We start from the raw sequence: 19,231 nt of genomic DNA, 5'->3' as shown, positions 1-19,231 counted from the left end.
CTGAAACTTATTTAATGAAATTATTACATACAGTTGAACCTTGGATAAATAATGACTTGTTAACTTCAGTATCAGTTTGATATATACAGCTTTTTTATGTGGTTCTAGCAGATGTTTTTAAAATAGGAGGGTTCGTATGTTTCAGATCATCGGAGAATTAGTTGAGCCAGCATTAAGTCATCAATTTTTTTGTAATTTTTTTTGGATCTATCTTCTGTTTTAATTGGTATTAGTTTCTTGAGGAATAAATACAAACTTTCTGGTCAGTCACTTTCAGTGTGCCTGAAAAAAAATGTAAGCAATCCAGTGTACTTGATTTTATTAAATTGACTGACTTCAAAAGTTCATTGCCATTTGCTTATAGTTTCTGGCTTTTGTGGCAGAGAATAGCAGTGCTTTAAAATTGGGTTTGTGCTAACTTTAAAAAAAATATCTGTTCCAAGCAGTCCAAGAAGTGCAGAGATCCATGTCAATATTCAGAATTCATATTTTCCTTGAGCAGAAGGTTGTGATAAAATGGTACATGGTGTGTTTTCATTGCCTGTTGAAAGACTTTCATGCAGTTAAAATAAGCATTTTGATGGTGGTTGAATTAAGAGTTTTTGTCAGTCTCTTCTCATCATGGATGATTAGACTAAAACGTCTGCTTGTCTTGACTTGAGATCACCACAGCTTCAGATAACATGCTTTGTGATTGAAGGTCGAAATATTTTGAATTCTAATAGGCTGCCAGATGAATTGCTTGAAATAGACTGTAAAATTTCAAGGCTTCTTTTTCCATCTGCTGTGAAAAGAACCATTGGGAATGGTTGAGCTTGATGATCATAGAATTACTGGATGGTGATTCTAAAACCCTCAAAGGGAAGTTGCTATGGAGATCTAGTTCCAAACTGTGAAATGATTCACCTTTGAAAGGCTGCAGGGTCTGAGAAGCTGAACACATCATTGTTCAGGTGGTCATTGGTTAGGAAATTGCTGGTGCCTGTGTAATCAGCACTCCTGTGGTAGTTAACGATCTAAAAAGGTTTGTTCTGAATGATGTGGGACAACAGCAATGTGCATAAGATGGCTTCTCTCAATCATGGTTTGCTCAGTCTGGTGCTTGTAAAAATACAGCAAACTAAATTGCACAGAAATGAACTACTTTATTGAAGAAATCTTTTGAAAACAAAATTTTGCATCGATGAGTTTGACACCTAAAATAAAATGGTTCCTTTTGAAAGTAAAGTTTTTGCAGACATGTGCTTTATTTTCTTTGTTTTAATCCATTCCTCCCATCCCACCTCCAGACACACATACAGTTTAGCGATAAGAAGCTCTTTCTCTCTGTAGGTCCAAGCCACAGAGAAATGTTCAGCTTTAAATATCCTAAGTACTATCTTAAGACTCTTCTTGCACAATCACAGGATCACCTAAGAAGTTTAGAAATGCCCCCAAACCACTGAGAGTGAGTCTCCTCTGTAGTAAATTGTTTCCCACAAGTTTTTCATTATACATATTTGTGACAACATATATTTTAAATGGATACATATTCAAACTTTTCTGTTTTTATTAAATTTAAAAAGTTAATTTTTACTTTTATTTCTAGAAACCTGAGACCACAATAATTTTTTAAAGATTTATTTATTTGAAAGAGCTACAGAGAAGAGGCAGACAGAGAGAGAGAGAGAGAGAGAGAGAATCTTCCATCCACTGATTCAATCCCCAGATGACCATAAATACCTGGGTTGGGCCAGGCTGAAGTCAGGAATTTTGGAACTTTATCTTGGTCACCCACATGGGTGCAGGAACCCAAGGACCTCAGCCATTTTCTTCTGCTTTCCTAAGTGCATTCACAGGAAACTGGATGGGAAGTGGAGCAGCTAGGACTTGAACCTGTGCCCACATGGGATGCCATAGCATCAGCTTCTAGAATAATTTTTGAGATTGATTTACGGATTGGAATTGTGGCACAGCAGGTTAAGCTGCCAGCATCCCATATGGGTGCTCGCTAAGCCACAGTACCGGCCCCAACATTTTGATTTCTTATCAGCAATATAAGAGTTCCAGTTCCTCCATGAACTCTTTATCTCTTGACATTATCAGTAGTTTAAATTTCAGACATTTTAGTGACTATTTCATTATGACTTTAGCTTTTATTTTCCAAGTGATTAGTGATAAGCATCTTTTCATGTGCTACTTACCTTTGATGAAGTATCAGTATAAATCTTTTGCCAGTTTTTAACTGGGAGATTGTAATATTCTGAGCCAGAAGAGACCTTTTTATTGTGTGGATATAAGTACTTTTGCAAATACATGTTTTGTGAAATTTTCTCCTACTCACTCAGTGGCTTGTCTTTTTGTTTTTTTTAACATGCTTTTCACTAGGATATTAATTTTATCAATCCCCCCAATGGTTTGTACTTTTTGTGTCCTTTAAAAGAAATCTTTACCCAATCCAGTGTCCCAGAGATTTTCTTTTATTTATTTATTTATTTATTTATTTTTAGAGGCAGAGTGGATAGTGAGAGAGAGAGACAGAGAGAAAGGTCTTCCTTTTTGCTGTTGGTTCACCCTCCAATGGCCGCTGCGGCCAGCGTATCTCGCTGATCCGAAGCCAGGAGCCAGGTGCTTCTCCTGGTCTCCCATGCGGGTGCAGAGCCCAAGGACTTGGGCAATCCTCCACTGCCTTCCCGGGCCATAGCAGAGAGCTGGCCTGGAAGAGGGGCAACCAGGATAGAATCTGGCGCCCCAACCGGGACTAGAACCTGGTGTGCCAGTGCCACAAGGCGGAGGATTAGCCTGTTAAGCCACGGCGCCGGCCCCAGAGATTTTCTTTTATTAATAATAATTTTAGCCCTTACATTGATTTCTAGTTAATTTTGCATATAGCATGAGGTAGGGAGTTGAAGTTAATTTTCTTCCATACAGATAACTAGTTGTACCAGAATCATTTGTTAGAAAGGATATCTTTTCTCTCACTGAATGCATTTGGCACCTTGTCAAAAATCAATTAACTAATCTGGGGGATCAAATGTGGGTCTATTCTGTCTTGGTTTATTCTTCTGCCAATACCACACTGTCTTGGTTATTTAACTTTATAGTGAGTCTTGAAATCAGGAATTATAGATTTTCTGACTCTGTTCTTTTTCAAATTTGTTTTAGTTTTTCTAGCTCTTTCATATGTTTGAGAAATTTTATTCAGCTTGTCATTTTCTTGTAAAAATATCCACTGAAATTTCATTGACTTTTGACTATATGTATTGAAACTGCCTATGGAGAGTACCAATTCATGAATATGATAAATTTATTTAGGTTTTTTCTCAGTAATATTTTTCGATTACAGAATACAAGTCTTTACATGCATACACACAGAGACATAAAGAGATCTTTTATGTGTTGGTTCACTCTCCCAAATGCCCACAGTGGCCAGGGCTGGGCCATGCTGAAACCAGGAGCCTGTACCCCAATCTAGGTCTACTTGAACGTTACCTGCTGCTTCATAGCAGCAAGAAGCTGGATTGGAAGCAGAGGCAGGACCCAAACCCAGGCACTCTCATAAGGGATGTGGGCATCCCATGTTATGACCTACCTGTTGTATTAAATACTTACATCTTGATTACTAATGTAATCCCTTTATAGAAATGAATCATCATCTGTATGGTTTCAGTCTTTTTAAATTTATTGAGGATCAAGTAGTTGGATCTTAGCTACACATGTGGGAGACCAAGATTGTCTTCCCAATTCTTGGCTTTATCCTGGCTCAGCTGTGGCTGTTGCAGATATTTGGGGAGTAAACCAGACAATCCTGTCTCTTCCTCTTTCTCCCCTCTCTCTCTTTCAGAGAAAATGAAAATAAATAAAATTCAATTTATTGAGATTTGATATTTGGTTCAGTATGTAGTCTAAGCCCTAAGAACTGTGTACTCATGAAAAGAAAGTTTTCTTTTTATTGGATGTAATGTTAATATTTAAGTCAAGATGATTGGTAATGGGGTGGGCGTTTGGCATAGCAGTTAAGCCACCTCCTGGGACACTTGTATCCTATAGTAAAGTACCTAAATTCAAGTCTCCACTCCTTCCTCGTTTAAATTTAATGCTAATGCATATCCTGGGAGGCAGCAAGTAGTTGGGTCTCTGCCACCTATACCATATGGAGACCTGCACAGCATTCCCAGCTCCTGGTTTTGCCTGACCCAGCCCTGATTGTTGTGTGCATTTGGGAGAATGAACCAGCCAATAGGAGATCTCTATTTGTCCCTCTGTCAGTCAATCTCTTTCTGCCTTTCAAGTAAGTAAATAGAATGATTGGTAACATTTTTGAATCTTGTTTGGATCTTTTTGTCTTTACTGATTATTTTTTGTTGTCATTCCAACAACTTAATTCAGAGAAGGGTATAAGATTTCTACTTCTGGTTATGGAGGGATCCATTTCATTTTTAATTCTGTGAATTTTGGCTTCCTATATTGTAAAGCTGTTATAAGGCACATATACATTATATGCATATTGTGCCTTCTGAGTGAATTTTTACAGTAGTTTCTCCTTATACCAGGGGGATGTTCCAAGACCTCTAGAAAGTACGTGAAACTACAGATTATACATTCTATATTTGCTATGTTTTTTCCTATTAAGTCAAGAGCTTTTACTTTTTCATTTAAAGAAGGTATATTAGGTCTGGCATATCTGAATTGCCAGCATCATTGTTGTAGTGCTTTGGGGCCAGTATTAAGTAAAATAAACATTACCTGAACACAAATACTGTGATTGTTCAACAGTTGATCTGACAGCCTAGATGGCTAGGAGGTGACTAAGAGCAGCTAGCATATACAGTGTGGCTATAAGACAGAGGGGATGATTCACGACCAAGTAAGGACAGCATGAGTCGGCACAAAATTTTATCATACTACTCAGAATGGTGTGCGATTTAAAACCCAGGAACTATTAATTTCTGAAATTTTCTATTTAGTATATTTTCTGGGTCTAATTGAATGAAACCATGGAAAGTTAAGTCATGGATAAAGAGGGACTACTGTATTTTTTTCTCATTATAAAATCTCTATCTCTACTGATACTTTTATTTTGAAAACAGTTTTATATGTTGTTAATGTAGCTATTATAGTATATTTATATATTTCTATTTATTAATGTAGCTATTTTATATCTATATGCTTATTATTTTCCATCCATTTACTTTTTTTTTTTTTTGACAGGCAGAGTGGATAGTGAGAGAGAGAGAGAGAGAAAGGTCTTCCTTTTTGCCGTTGGTTCACCCTCCAATGGCCGCTGCGGCCAGTGCATCTCGCTGATCCGAAGCCAGGAGCCAGGTGCTTCTCCTGGTCTCCCATGCGGGTGCAGGGCCCAAGCACTTGGGTCACTTGGGTCATCTTCCACTGCCTTTCCGGGCCATAGCAGAGAGCTGGCCTGGAAGAGGGGCAACCAGGACAGAATCCGGTGCCCTTACCGGGACTAGAACCCAGTGTGCCGGCACTGCAGGCGGAGGATTAGCCTGTTAAGCCATGGCGCCGGCTCCATTTACTTTCAATTTATCCATGTCTTTATATTTGAAGTACAATTCTAATACATAACAGAGGATGGTGCTCTATTTTATCATGAATTCTGTCAATACCTTTGAAACTACTTAGTCTATTATCTGAAAGATTTATTGATAGACTTGGATTTGTGTTTGTGTTCTCTTTCTTACTGCTACTCTTCCTTTGTTTGTCTTCCTGTGCATTTTTTTTATTATCTCATTGTTGCTTCAAATTTTATATTAATAGTCACTTTGCTACACAGACTGACAAAGAGGGATCTTTCAGACAATGGTTCACTCTCCAAATGGTGGCATGCTGGCAATAGCCAGGGCTGGGCAAGGATGAAACCAGGAACCACGAACTCTTTCCAGGTTTGAAGTACTTGAGCTATCATCCATTGTTCTCCCAGACGCATTAGCAGTGAGCTGGGTTGGAAGTGGAGTAGCTACAACTTGAACTCTAAAATGGGATGCAGGTATCCCAAGCAATGGTTTACCCTGCTGTGCCACAATACCTGTCCTGTACTTTTTACCTTTAATGTTTGTGTTATACTTCTGCTATTCTGTTCTGCCATTGGATGTGACTCAGCATGTACTTCTTTTGTAAACATTTTTTATTTATTTGAAAGGTGCACACAGAGAGAGGGATCTTTATTCACTGATTCATTCCCCAAATGCCTGCAACAGCTGAGGGTGGACCAGGCCACAACCAGGAGTGTAGAACTTGGCCCAAGTCTCCTACATTATTGGCAGGGACTCAAGTATCTGGACCATTGCCTGCTGCCTCCCAGGGTGCACATTAACAGGAAACTGAAATCTGAAGCAGGGCCAGGATTTGAATCTAGCGCTCCTAGTTAGGTCTTAACTGCTGTGCCAAATGCCTGCCCCATACTTTTTTTTTTTTTTTTTAATAAAACAAGTTATGGCAAGTTTTATTATAGAAAAAACCTGTATGTTTTTCCTTTTACCAATCTATTCTGGAATGCTGCTAATGACATCATAATTACCTGGATCAATGATAGCCAGTGGGCATACTCCAGGGTTTCCTTTATGCTGTGCCCAATTCAATATTACTGCCACTGTAATAACAGAAACCAGTTTTGATCACCATGGTATAGTACTCTGTTTCTGATTTCCTCAGACTGAGTAGTTGTTGGCAAGGATGACCCATTTTGCTTTACCTCATCTGATCAACTTCAGATTCTGCTTGTACCCCAGCACGTGTTTTCCACTTTTCATAACAGATTGGAGCCTAAAGTTGATCAACTGCAGTGACTTTTTCATCTTCTGTGCAGCTACCATCTTCATGTCCTAGGTACTACATGGCCCCTAAGTAAGAACAGCTGCCTGCCTTGTGTAGTAATTTTTAGTTTACCCTCCTTGGTGGTCATTGAACTCCAGTCTATAAATTTCCATTTCCAATAAGTTGGGTAAATTTTTATTCATTAATTCTTTAAATATGTTTTTTTTCTTCATCTCTTTTCCTTCTGCTTCTACGACCCCAATTACATGCATGTTGGATCATTTCTAATTAGCTAATAGGTCCCTGAGGCTGTTTTTGTTCAGTCTTATTTCTTTGTGCTGTTTGGACTAGACAGTTTGTATTGACTTAGCTTTGTACTCTTTCCTTACTTATCTCAGTTTGGCTGTTATGTCCATATAGTTTCCCCCCCCCCCCTTAAAGATAGGTATTTATCATTCTAAATCTATTCTTTCCCCCCTCCCTCCCTCTGTACTTGCCTGTCACCATTTCTGTTTCTTTTCTGGAGAAGCCTGTCTGTTTGCTAATGATGTGTAGTATTTACTTTTATTTATTGGAAGCAGTTATATAGGCACCTTAACATTTTTCTCAGCTACTTTAATATCTTGGTTATCCTCAAGCACAGCCTTACCTGTTTTATTTCTGTTAGCAATATGCTCGATTTTATCTTTAGTAATTGTAGATTGTAAGTTGTAGTGATTTTGAATTCCATTGTTTTTCTCTAAGAAGTGGTATTTGTTTTGCATTAGTAGGCATTTGAACTTGAACTGCAGTCTGTTTCTTACATGGTAACTCTAGTCTCAATTAAGGTATTTGCCTTTAGCTGGTCTGCTGTGAATCCACCCTTCCTGTGCATAGTTCTGGTGTTGATCGAAGTGGTATATATACAGATTTGTGGGATTCTTCCTGTTTTTCTGATTCTTTTCCCTTCCCTTTCACTGTTTCATCACCATAGTTCTCTGACTTTAGTTTTCTGATTCTTCAGGCCAGAAAGACTATGGTTTGTCTGCTTCCTGAGCTGCCCTGCCAACACCTGGCCTGGAGCTGAACAGCTTGAAAAGCAGAATTCACTTCTTGTGTAATTCCCCTCCTTTGAGCATGTACTTGCAATCAGTCTGATTTCCTTTGCTCCCCAGTGCATTTAGTAGCTCCCTTTTATATCCTATCCATGTTTCATGGTGCTTTTTCCCTCCCAGGATAGGGACTAGTAGTTTTCTAGTGATATTTTACTATGCCATTATTGAAAATAGAACTCTTTGGGTAGAATTTAGGCTACCTAATAACTCAATGGCAAAACAAAACTGGAATACAATTTTTCCTATCACAATCATATTCTAGTATTTTACTTACTATGTAATGGCATGCATGCATTATTAAAGCAGTGAGTTTTAAATCTTAGGAAAAATGTATTTGAGATTTATAGTTTAACTTATTACCAAAATATAATTTATACTGATTGTTGTAGTATTTTTCAGTATTAATGTGTTACTATCCTATCTCAATTATTATATAATAAATTTTGTTGAATGAATAATTGATAATTATAAAGAATACATTTCTAAATATTGTGAATTTACTTATGCTAGATTCCTTCTATCTCATGTAGTCTTTAGGGGCAAGTTGAAGAAGATGGAAATGATTCAGTCTAGTGTGCTAATGATGAAACTGTTGCAGTTTATATTTACCAATAATCTAATGGAGAATATTCCCCCCCCTGGAAAAAGGCAAAATGTATTGACTTCTGGGTTCGTTCCCTTTCTTTTTGAATTTACTCAAGATGCCTTATCTAAGATACAATTGTAAATTCCTCATAAGGTGACTTAATCTTTAATTGCATAATAATTATTGCTCAACCATTGGTTGACTTCCTTATTTAAAATTGAGGGGAGGGGATGTACAACAGTACAAGATTTCATGTTTATGTAGACTTTACATGTTGAGTACCCCAATCAGAAGAACTAAAATCTGAAATACTCCAAAGTCCAAAAATCTTTTATAATTATTTATTTATTTGAAAGACAGAGATGGACAGACACAGATCTCCATGCCCTGGTTTACTCCCCAAATGGTTATAACAGCTGGAGCTGGGTCAGGCACAATCCAGGATCCAGGAACTCCGTCCAGATCCCCCATGTGGGTGGAAGGAGCACAAGTACTTAGTCCTTCTAAACCCAAGTACTAAGTACTTCTGCTTTTCCAGTCCCATTTAGTAGGGAACTGAATTAGAAATAGAGCATCTAGGACTTGAACGAGCATTCCGATATGGGATGCCTGCATCGCAAGTGGCAGCTTAACTCACTGTGCATTATGCTGACACTGAAAATCCAAATTTTTTTGAATGCTGATATGACACTCAAAAAGTTTCAGATTTTGCAGCATGTTGGGTTTGGATTTTCAAATTAAGGATACACAACTTATAGAAGATTTAAAGTGAATTCTCAACAGGTGTTATAGAAGAAGAAAGCAATACTTTTACATGAAAGAAGGTCAAAGTTAATAAAATCTTTAAGCATGGTAATTTGGGGCCATAAATTGGAGTAGCTAGATAAACCAGCAGTACAAGAAATATATTTTGCCACATTTTATGCTCCATTATTTTAAAGATAATACTGATGATTGTCACTAACAGAAATTTTGTAGTTCTCTGTATTATTACAGAACAAAATTTTGCAGATATTTACACTGCATAGATGGCGATACTTGGCAAAATGATAAAGGAAGCACTCTTATACTTGGCAATAGTTGCAGCAGAAATGACTTTCCTCTTGGGATCAGAACCTCACTCAAGCAAATGCTTAGCTAGATCTATGATATACTCAGAGAATTTGAGTTGGCTGCTAATCTTTTCTTTTTTGGTTGTTGAGAGTTCTAGTTCATGTTCCCTGCTGTGTGAACCTACACTGCCACTTTCATTGCTGGGTTTCTGGAAGAGATTGCTAGTCTTCTGTGTCTGCTTGCTCATCACTGATGGCTGCTCTTAGTTTGCCTAGGAAACTACTTTTCAGGGGCTTTGTTACATCTTTCTGCTCCACAAGATATGAATTTAGGTCCCACTTGTCAATGAATTAGAGTACTTTTAAGGTATAAATAAAAATTTCTTAAATTGTTTAAAAAATAAGATGTTCATCAGGTATTTTTTAAAAAACTTTTCAGATACTATCTATCTGATGTTAGGAAATGACATTGAAAAATGGAAAAATTCTCATTATCTTATACATTGTGTTTCAGTTTGTCTCTGTTAATGAGATTGTTTACTTTGATAAGTCAATATAATTCCTTTGGTGATACTCTTGCATATGATAAGGGCTTGAACATTATTTTAGCCATTCTATATTTGAGAAAGAAATAAAACTCGAGTTGGACAACTTTAGGTTTAGGTGTAAGGGAGCAAAAATTTACTAGGCTTGGAATCTCTAGAAAAGGTGAGATAGGACCAACATGAGTTTTGTACCTTCTTTTGCCAGAGATTTTACCCCGTAATTCTTTTTTTTTAGTGCATATTATCTGTATTTGGAGATGAAGAAACTTGAGGTCGGAAAGATTGTTTTTAGCCACATGATCTTGGGCAAGTTCATGGCTGAACTCATAATTTTCGAAGTCAGGACCTTTGTCTTTATCCAAAACATGGGGTACTCGATCCTCATTATTAAACTTATGGTAGGAAGCATTGTGTATGAATTGTGTTACTAAAACATCTACTTCAGTATGACTTTAAAAGTAAAGGTAGTCTGTTGAGTCACGTTACTGAAGAGACAAGATAAGTTGTTTCAGGCAGTACTTAATCCACTGACTCAAAACTGCTCTTGGGGTGGGCACTATATTGTAGCTGATCCTGGGTGGATGCTGGTTTGAGTCTTGGCTGCTCCACTTCTGAACCAGCTCCCTGCTGGTGTGCCTGGGAGAGCAACAGAGGATGGCTCAGATGCTTGGATCTCTGAACCTACGTGGGAAACTGGAATGAGATTACTGGTTCCTGGCTTCAGGCTGGCCCAGTCCTGGCTGTTGCGGCCATTTAAGGAGTGAGCCAGTGAATAGAAGATCTCTCTCGCTCCCCCCGCCCCTCTCTTTCTCTCTCTCTGCCTTTTAAGTAAATGAATAAATCTTTAAAAAATAAACAAAAATACCAAGCTACTCCTTGAGAGCTAAATTTCTTTCTGTCTGTCTGTACTCTGCCTTGACCAGCTTTTTCCTTCGACTAGTTATTCTCATGGTATTAAGATGGCTTCTAGCATCTCACTGGCCATAAAACAACCATCAGGGAAGAAAGTGTGATTGGTTCCATCCTTACAATAAACACATTTTGAGATTTATTCCACTTGGCCAGCTTAGGTCACATGCCCAGTCCTTGGCTGGTCACTGTAGGCAGAGGAAATGCTGCTGTACCCTGAAACCACCTAAGTTCCTGAGACAAAGTTAGAGGTCAGAGAGAGTGTAGATCAGTGTTGAGAAGATAACAGTGTTATCACTGTCAAACTTGAACACTTGTTTGCAATTCTGTTGATTTGGAGAGGGAAAGAAATGCCTGTTAAAACAGGTAACTACAAACAGACATGGCATAGAAGGTTAAGCTACCACTTGGGATGTCTGTATCTCATATTGAAGTGCCTGATTTGAATCTGGGCTACTCTGCTTCAGATCCAGCTCCCTGCTAATGTGCCTGGGAGGCAGCAGATGATGGCCCAAGTACTGCCACCCATGTAAGAGCTGCTGAGGAAGTTCCTGGCTTCCAGCATGTGCTCTCTCTCTCTGCATTTCAAATACATAAATTAATCTTAAAATTTAGGAATTAACTTCCTTTGATTCTTGACTAAAAAGTATCATCTTTCTTGTTATGGTAATACCTCACATTACTGGTTTAAAACATCACATTGTTATGACAGTCAAAGCAGTATAATTCTGATGAAATTTCATTGCTAGAGTTGTAATAAAATGTTTTGTCTTCATTAACTATATGGTGAAGTTTATTGTTCATGTAAATGGCACTAATATATTTCTTGGTGGCATCACCAAATGTATTTGGTCCTCTTGTTAGTTCTTTGTATTGAGTCAATGCCAATTCCTAGCTTGTCTATGTGGAAAAAGATAAATTTATATTTAAAACAACTTTAAATGCCGTATTTTGAAAGTTTTATTTTTATTTTTAAATAATCTTTATTTGTTTGGCTAAATAGTCTGTGTTCCAAATGAGAAAACTTTTTTTTTTTTTTTAGGTCAGGTATCCACACTTTTATTTAGAAATAATATTGGTTTGTTTTATAGTACTTCAATAATCTGTCATCAAGTTCTGTTCGTCTTTTCTGGAAGTATTTTACCTTGTTGCTTCATTCAATTTCTACTTCCTCTTACCTGACCTTAATAAATTATTGCTGGAGCTCTCTTTTTCTGATAAGTATGACCCTGGACCACTTGGCTCAGTTATGTGTTTTATTTAAAATGCAGAATCTCAGGTAGCACATTAGTAATCCAGAATTAAAGAGAGAGCTGGGAATCATCTGTACTCTAGAAAGCTTAAGGATCACTGTTCTTGTCTCCTCTTACTTTACTTAGTTCAAGAGCAGCAGGTCTTAACCATTCTTATATCCCTCAGTAACTCTCTCCAAGAATTTTAATCCCACACCATAGAGGGAGAAAAAGTCTGTTTTTCATAAAAGTGGAAATAATTATGTGCATTTTGTTAAAGTTCTAATTTGTTAAAGTTCTAATTTTTTAACATTACAATATTATTTAGAAGTATATAAATTGATATGGCTTTATGTATACACAAATAAAAATTACCAGTAGCTGAAGATTGCAGTGAATATTAAGGTTTATACTATGGTAGATGTAAAACACAAAGATACTACATAGCATGCAGTTATTAAACAGGAACCGGTGCCTCCATAGCCTGGTATGATGCCAGGAGACCAGAATATGTAGGGTCCTGGAATTGCTAATACTCTTCTTTAGCATATCACCTTTAATTGTGATGTATATATTAGATGTATCTCTGCTTGAGAGTGCATTTCATTATGATATTGCCTCATGTTTTCTTGGGAATTCCATTTTCTGCCTGGTACTCAAGGTTCTTCATTGTCAGTCATCAGTATGTTTCCTACCATGTTATATTTCCTACCATGTTCTTTCCTGTTCTAGATAATAGATTTACTTTTGGTATCCTGAATGTCAATACAGTCTACCCTTATTGCTGTGCCTCTAGCTAAGTTTAATTCTCTTAAGCTCAGTATCGTTATTAAGCCTCCTCCTTTTATCCTCCTTTTGCTTTTTGTTCCCTACCTCTAAGATCAAGATCCCTAGCCGGCGCTGCTGCTCACTCGGCACACTGGGTTCTATTCCTGGTCGGGGCGCCAGATTCTGTCCCGGTTGCCCCTCTTCCAGGCCAGCTCTCTGCTGTGGCCAGGGAGTGCAGTGGAGGATGGCCCAAGTGCTTGGGCCCTGCACCCGCATGGGAGACCAGGAGAAGCACCTGGCTCCTGCAATCGGATCAGCGCGATGTGCTGGCTGCAGCGCGCTGGCCACTGCGGCCATTGGAGAGTGAACCAACGGAAAAGGAAGACTTTTCTCTCTGTCTCTCTCTTTCACTGTCCACTCTGCCTGTCCAAAAAAAAAAAAAAGAAAAAAAAAGATCACGATCCCTTTTTATGTAGGTATCATTTCATGCATCTACGGTTTAGTTACATATACTTGTCATTTTTCCTACTAGACTATAAGCTCCTTGAAGGTAGGGGCTATATCATAATTTCATCTCTCCCCAGATACTTAAAATATGCCTTTAACATAGCTGCCAATAAAATAAGAAAGTCTATCAACTTTATTGCAGGAAATTTTTCCTGCTTTAGCTAAGCTGGTCTACGGTTGTGATCTGGTGGGTTTTTTTTTTTTTTTTAACACTACTTTACTTGGATACATGTTTTTATTATCTTAATACATATCTATTAATCAAGCAGTAAGATTTTAGATAAATGAAAATAAATTTTTTGTATTTTAATGATTTACATTTATTGTTAGGCCTTTTTATATTTTTCTTTATGCTAGTGTCTATAGTTAGGTCTAGAGATAGAACACATTTATATTTATTTACATTATTAATTTTCATTTATTACTGTTACTTCACTATTGTCTCTTGTATTAGTGCTTTTTTAAGGGTTAAAAATTATCAAAATAACTTACAATATTGTGTTTAACTTGTTCATGATATAGTTGGGTGCATTCTTACTGGCAAAAATCTCTATGAAGTAAAGGAAATGTTATGTAAAAAATGAACTGCACTATTTAAAATAGAAAACTGAGATCTTTATAACATTGCAGCTGAGTTAAACAAATAATTTTTCCACCGTTACTAAGAGGTGCATGTGGTTAAAAATACATTTATACATATTATTTTTAAAAAACCTAGTTAACTTTAAAATATGTAAGTTTTCTTGTCGTTTAGGGTTCTGTGAAGCTGATCATCAAGAGGGTTGCAAATCATTGGTGGTTTCTATTTTCAGATTTCCACATCCCAGAGTAATTTGCTTTAATTTCACCCAATTTAACCTATACTTCACACCATCACCATTCAGCTTTAATAGCTATGTTCTATGCATAAGAAAAGCAGATAAATGTCCACAATTAGGCTGCAAATGATTACAACTAGTTAGGGCTTTATGAAGACAAAACTTAAAGGACTATGGCGCCAAACAAAGCCACAAAAGATGGCTGAAAATGCTGTCTCCAGAAGTCAAGTCTGCCATGGCATTTGATTTATCACTTTTGTAGTTGATTTTACTTATTTTTAATATATTGGCAGGTGTGCCACTCTGAAAAATATTCATATTTAAATAATATTGTTCTGTGTTGTTAATTTGTCTTGGTTTTTGATTTATTTGCTTTCTTGAATTTCAGCATAGATAACCAGGTTGACTCCTTTAAAAAATATATTAAAATGGTAATAGTTTGTGGGGAGGGATGAAGGACAGTTCATTTGAAATGCACTGGCATTTATATGCCCTTGTCAATGCATTTGTGAAATTCATGCTTTTTCTGAAATGTTTACTTATATGCTGAATGATCCCATACATTTGATGGAAGTATAGTTTTATAATTCTGCATAGAATTTCACTTCTAGATAGGTCTTAATATACAAAATATAAGCCAATAGAAAATTACTTATACATAATTTAAGTGCTTGTATGTGCACATATTTATGGAGATTCAGAGATTGTTTTAATTGTTTGTATTTATTTGCCTTTCTATGATGTGAGTTCTGGTTGATAGTGCATATATGTCTTAATGTACAAATCATTTGTTTATGATTCAACATTTTTATAAAACAAACTTGTTCATTTTAATATATCAATATTTCATAATTTTATAAAAATTTTTCTCCTTAAGTAAAGTTTATGATTTTGGTTAATATATCTATATTTTAAAAAGTAAATCTCAATTTAAAGACTGGGTACCATTTCCTTTTGAAATTTTTTTGAAGATTTCAGTCAGTGTTTAATGAATAAATATATTTTCTTTAAATAGTTTATAATACTCATAAAATATATAAATATGAAATATAATGTAATATTTTAGCTTAGTGTTTTGACTCTAGTCATTTGATTAACTATTCTCAAAAATTCTATATGGATAAGAGTAGCAATACTGTTGTATAGTAATTTTGTTGTGTATTCTCAGAATTATTCTAATTGAAATACCACCCATTCTAAGAAATGTAATGTCTGTCATTCTATTGCATGAGAGGTAACATGTATCTATTTCAAGCATGTATCTGTTTTAGATAAGCCTTATTATCTTTAAATGATTCAATAATGTCTTTCTTAGTTTATTGTTACTTAGAAATCAAAATAATATCAGATGAAAAATCCAAGTGATTGTGGTTTTTATGTACATATAACAAGCACATGTATGCATGTGTGCACACAGTTGCTAACTTTAATGCTCAGGAATTAATAACTTGTGTACCTTTGTTTATAAAACCAGTGTTTATGGGAAAGTACACTGAGATGTATTATTTTTAAATATATTTATTTTAAAGAAAGTAGTCTGTCTCCCTGCAAAGTAGATCAATATAGCCATGGCAAGACAATACAGCTACACAGCTTCACAGTTGTATTAAACTACTTTCATATGCTATATCATAAAACTTTCAGTCCAATCAGCAACTAAATTTAAATACTGCAAATTGTAGCAGCAAAACAATAATTCTGCTGATTAGCCCCTTTCCATTTCTTGTAAGTGAACTGTTTATGCTGTTGAGTACCTTTTGAAAAAAGAAAAAGCCAAAACAGCCTTGATTAGTCAAGGAGTAATTGGATGACTTGATTTTAGCAAGAGAATGAATTGGTTGATGATAGCCTGTAACTAAGTGTAGTGGTTCTGTTCAGATGAATACATAACATACAGTCATCAGAGTTTGACAGGTATAACATATAAGCAGTGCTAAAATCTGGTGTGGGGAAGACAAAATGGATATGGAGGGTAGGAAGTTTGCCATCAAGTCTTTCACTGGAAAATTTGCGATGACTTTAAGAGGAATTTAAAAGATCACTCATTTTTATTTTCATTTTGCATTGGAGTGCATGAGTACGGGGGATTTGTCTTATGTTTTACCATAGTACCTTTTTTAAAAATTTTATTTATTTGAAAAGCTGAGTGACAGAGAGAGGGAGAGAGAGAAAGAGAGATCTTATATCTGTTGATTCACTTCTGAAATGGCTGCAACAGCCAGGTCTGGGCCAGGTTGAAACCAGGAGCCAGGAACTCCATTCTGGACTCCTTTGTGAGTCTTGAAGGATGAAGTACTTGGGTCATCTTCCACTGCCTTCCCAAGCAGATTAGCAGGAAGATGGATCAGAAGTGGAGTAACCGGGATTTGAACCAGCACTCCATATAGGATGTGAGCATCGTAATTGCAGTTTAACCCACTGTACCTCTTTGTCAGCCCAAATAGTCTCCTTGCTTTTTGCCCTGAAAATAAAACAACTCTTAAGACAAATGAACTAATGGGATCATTTAACTTTTTCCAGGGGCATCAGTGATAATGTATCTTTTCATTTTTGATGAAGATCATGGTTTGATAGTAGAACCTAGAAACATTAATTGTACACATATTTATTTAAAGTTTTGATTATGTGAGAACTTTTTTGCATACTACATTCTTATTTATAATGTCCTGATTTTTTTTTTTTTTTTTTTTTTTTTTTTTTTTTTTGGACAGGCAGAGTTAGACAGTGAGAGAGAGACAGAGACAAAGGTCTTCCTTCCGTTGGTTCACTCCCCAAATGGCCGCCACGGCCGGCGCACTGCGCTGATCTGAAGCCAGGAACCAGGTGCTTCCTCCTGGTCTCACATGCTGGTGCTGGGGCCCAAGCACCTGGACCATCTTCCACTGCCTTCCTGGGCCACAGCAGAGAGCTGGCCTGGAAGAGGAGCAACTGGGACTAGAACCCGGCACCCATATGGGATGCCGGCGCTGCAGGCGGAGGGTCAACCAAGTGAGCCACGGCACTGGCCCCTTCCTGATTATTTTTAAGACTGTATGAGTCTCTATCCATAAAGTATGGTATAAAGCAAAAAAGTTTTTTTTTTTTTAAAATTAATTCATTTGTAGCTAATCTTCTTAAATAAACCCAGTTGTAAATCCTGACCCCCAACCAAAGTAAATAATGCAAATATCACCCCCTTCTCATTATATTAATATACTGTGTGGGTCCAAAAGTTTCAGTTGCATAAAAAATGAAGTCACTGTTTGTAGATGAATCAAGTAACTGGAGGTAAGTGAGCCTGCACAGCTGACTCTAGCTGGGCAAGTGTTGTCACAAGGTCCAGGCCCATTCAAATCTGTCCTGGTACTGGCTTTGATTTGGCACCACCTGGTGGTGATTGTTTGCTCTGGTTTAATTATCTGGTAATGACTAGCTTTTGTGGATGGACAAGGATTTTGGGACTGCAGTAGAAAATCTAGAACTCTCTCAGACAGTTGGTCAGTCATTTTGTTGGATCAGTTAGAGGTGATTGTGTCAGAAAGCTACTGGGGATGCAGTGACCTGCCTTCCACAGCCAACTCCCAAAGGGCATGCTTGCTAACCTTTCCTTAATCTCACTAAGCTTTATTCTTCCCTCCACATCTCATTTTATAGTGGTGGATTATTGTTTATAGGGTGTAATTAACTTGTGAGGGGTGTTATCTGGTTTTAGGATTTATATTTTCTGTTTGGATCCAAGAATGGGATCCTTATCATGTAATGTGGATTGAGCCTAAACTTCATCTTCCTGTTCTAATACCAGATGTTCTTGGTGAATTTTCTCTTTCATGCCTTCTGTTTGTTCTTCTGTATGTTAGAAAAACTAGGTAAAAGTCAGAATCCGCTTATATTATGAATAAAGGCATCAGCATAGTTCTTTTACAATTAATAGTCAGCAATTTACTTGACTGATTAACACCTGTTACAAGTTTACATTTTTTAGGCATTCAAACAACATTTTCAAACTCTAATACTAGAGGCAATATTTTTATCTCTTCTCCCAACATCAATATGCTTAAATATGGAATGAAAAAATAATTTGTGCTTCTACCCAAACCTGTACCATGAATCTTTATGTGAATTTTAAATCATCCACGTAACACCAGTGTCCCAATTTGAAACCATGAGGCTTCCTATTACCTTGTACTGAATAATGACTATTGCCTTTCATGCTCCACTTCCTGGCTTGTATTTTTATGTACTGGTCTGTCTCCCTTTTTATATTGTAAATAAACGCTTTGGAAAGCAGAAACCATTTATTCAGGTTTTTTTTTCTCTGAAATTTGCTATCTAGTTCATTCTCATGATTCACATTCAGTATATGTTTCTTAAATGTGTCTAATAAAATGTGTATCTTTAGCTATTATACATCTCCAACTTGGTGACTGGCCACATTTTCATTTTTTCTCAATTTGTTATCATTCTTTCTACCCACTAGACAAAAAAACTTTGTAAGGTCTGCTTTGTTTTCTTTTTGCTTTAATATTTACCACTTTCGTATCATTCTTATAACTAATATTCAGCAGTTAACTGTTTTGTGACAGTCTCTCTCCAAGCTGTTATATCTTCTTGTTCATAACTGTTAATCACTTAAAGAGAATGTGAACAAAAGAAAGATCATAACACTTTGAGAAATCTGCGCAGGAATTGTATAACCTTTTGAAGGTGAAAGGATAAGACTGAAGAAACCTCACACATCTGTTAGTGCAGTCTATTGCTCGCAGTGCTTCAAGCTTCCCTTCTCTGTTACGTGATTGATGTGCTTAGCCCTTTTAAAATACTTGCTAAGTATCTTATTGTGTGCTGTGAAATTACTCCTTGACTGTTGTGCTGTACATTTAGCTTCATCTAGAATCTATAGTTCCCTCTAACCATTTTTCATTCCTAGTGCTAATTAGTGCTTGAGAATTCATTCATACATTGATTCCTTTATTCATCACTTTACCTTT

General features: G+C 36.6%; 1 protein-coding gene and 1 pseudogene across 1 annotated transcript in view; one reads left to right on the top strand and one right to left on the bottom strand.

Annotated features, from left to right (window-relative positions):
• Positions 1 to 19,231, top strand: part of OLA1 (Obg like ATPase 1) — a 184,190-nt gene that overhangs the window by 73,489 nt on the left and 91,470 nt on the right. The gene's annotated exons all lie outside the window — the stretch shown is intronic.
• LOC133750548 (large ribosomal subunit protein eL30-like) lies at positions 903 to 6,812 on the bottom strand (annotated as a pseudogene).

This window comes from Lepus europaeus, chromosome 1 (assembly GCF_033115175.1).
Source record: "Lepus europaeus isolate LE1 chromosome 1, mLepTim1.pri, whole genome shotgun sequence".
In the NCBI taxonomy this organism is placed as follows: Eukaryota; Metazoa; Chordata; class Mammalia; order Lagomorpha; family Leporidae; genus Lepus; species Lepus europaeus.
Note: the sequence above shows the minus strand (reverse complement) of the source record. Positions and strands in the feature narration are given on the sequence as shown.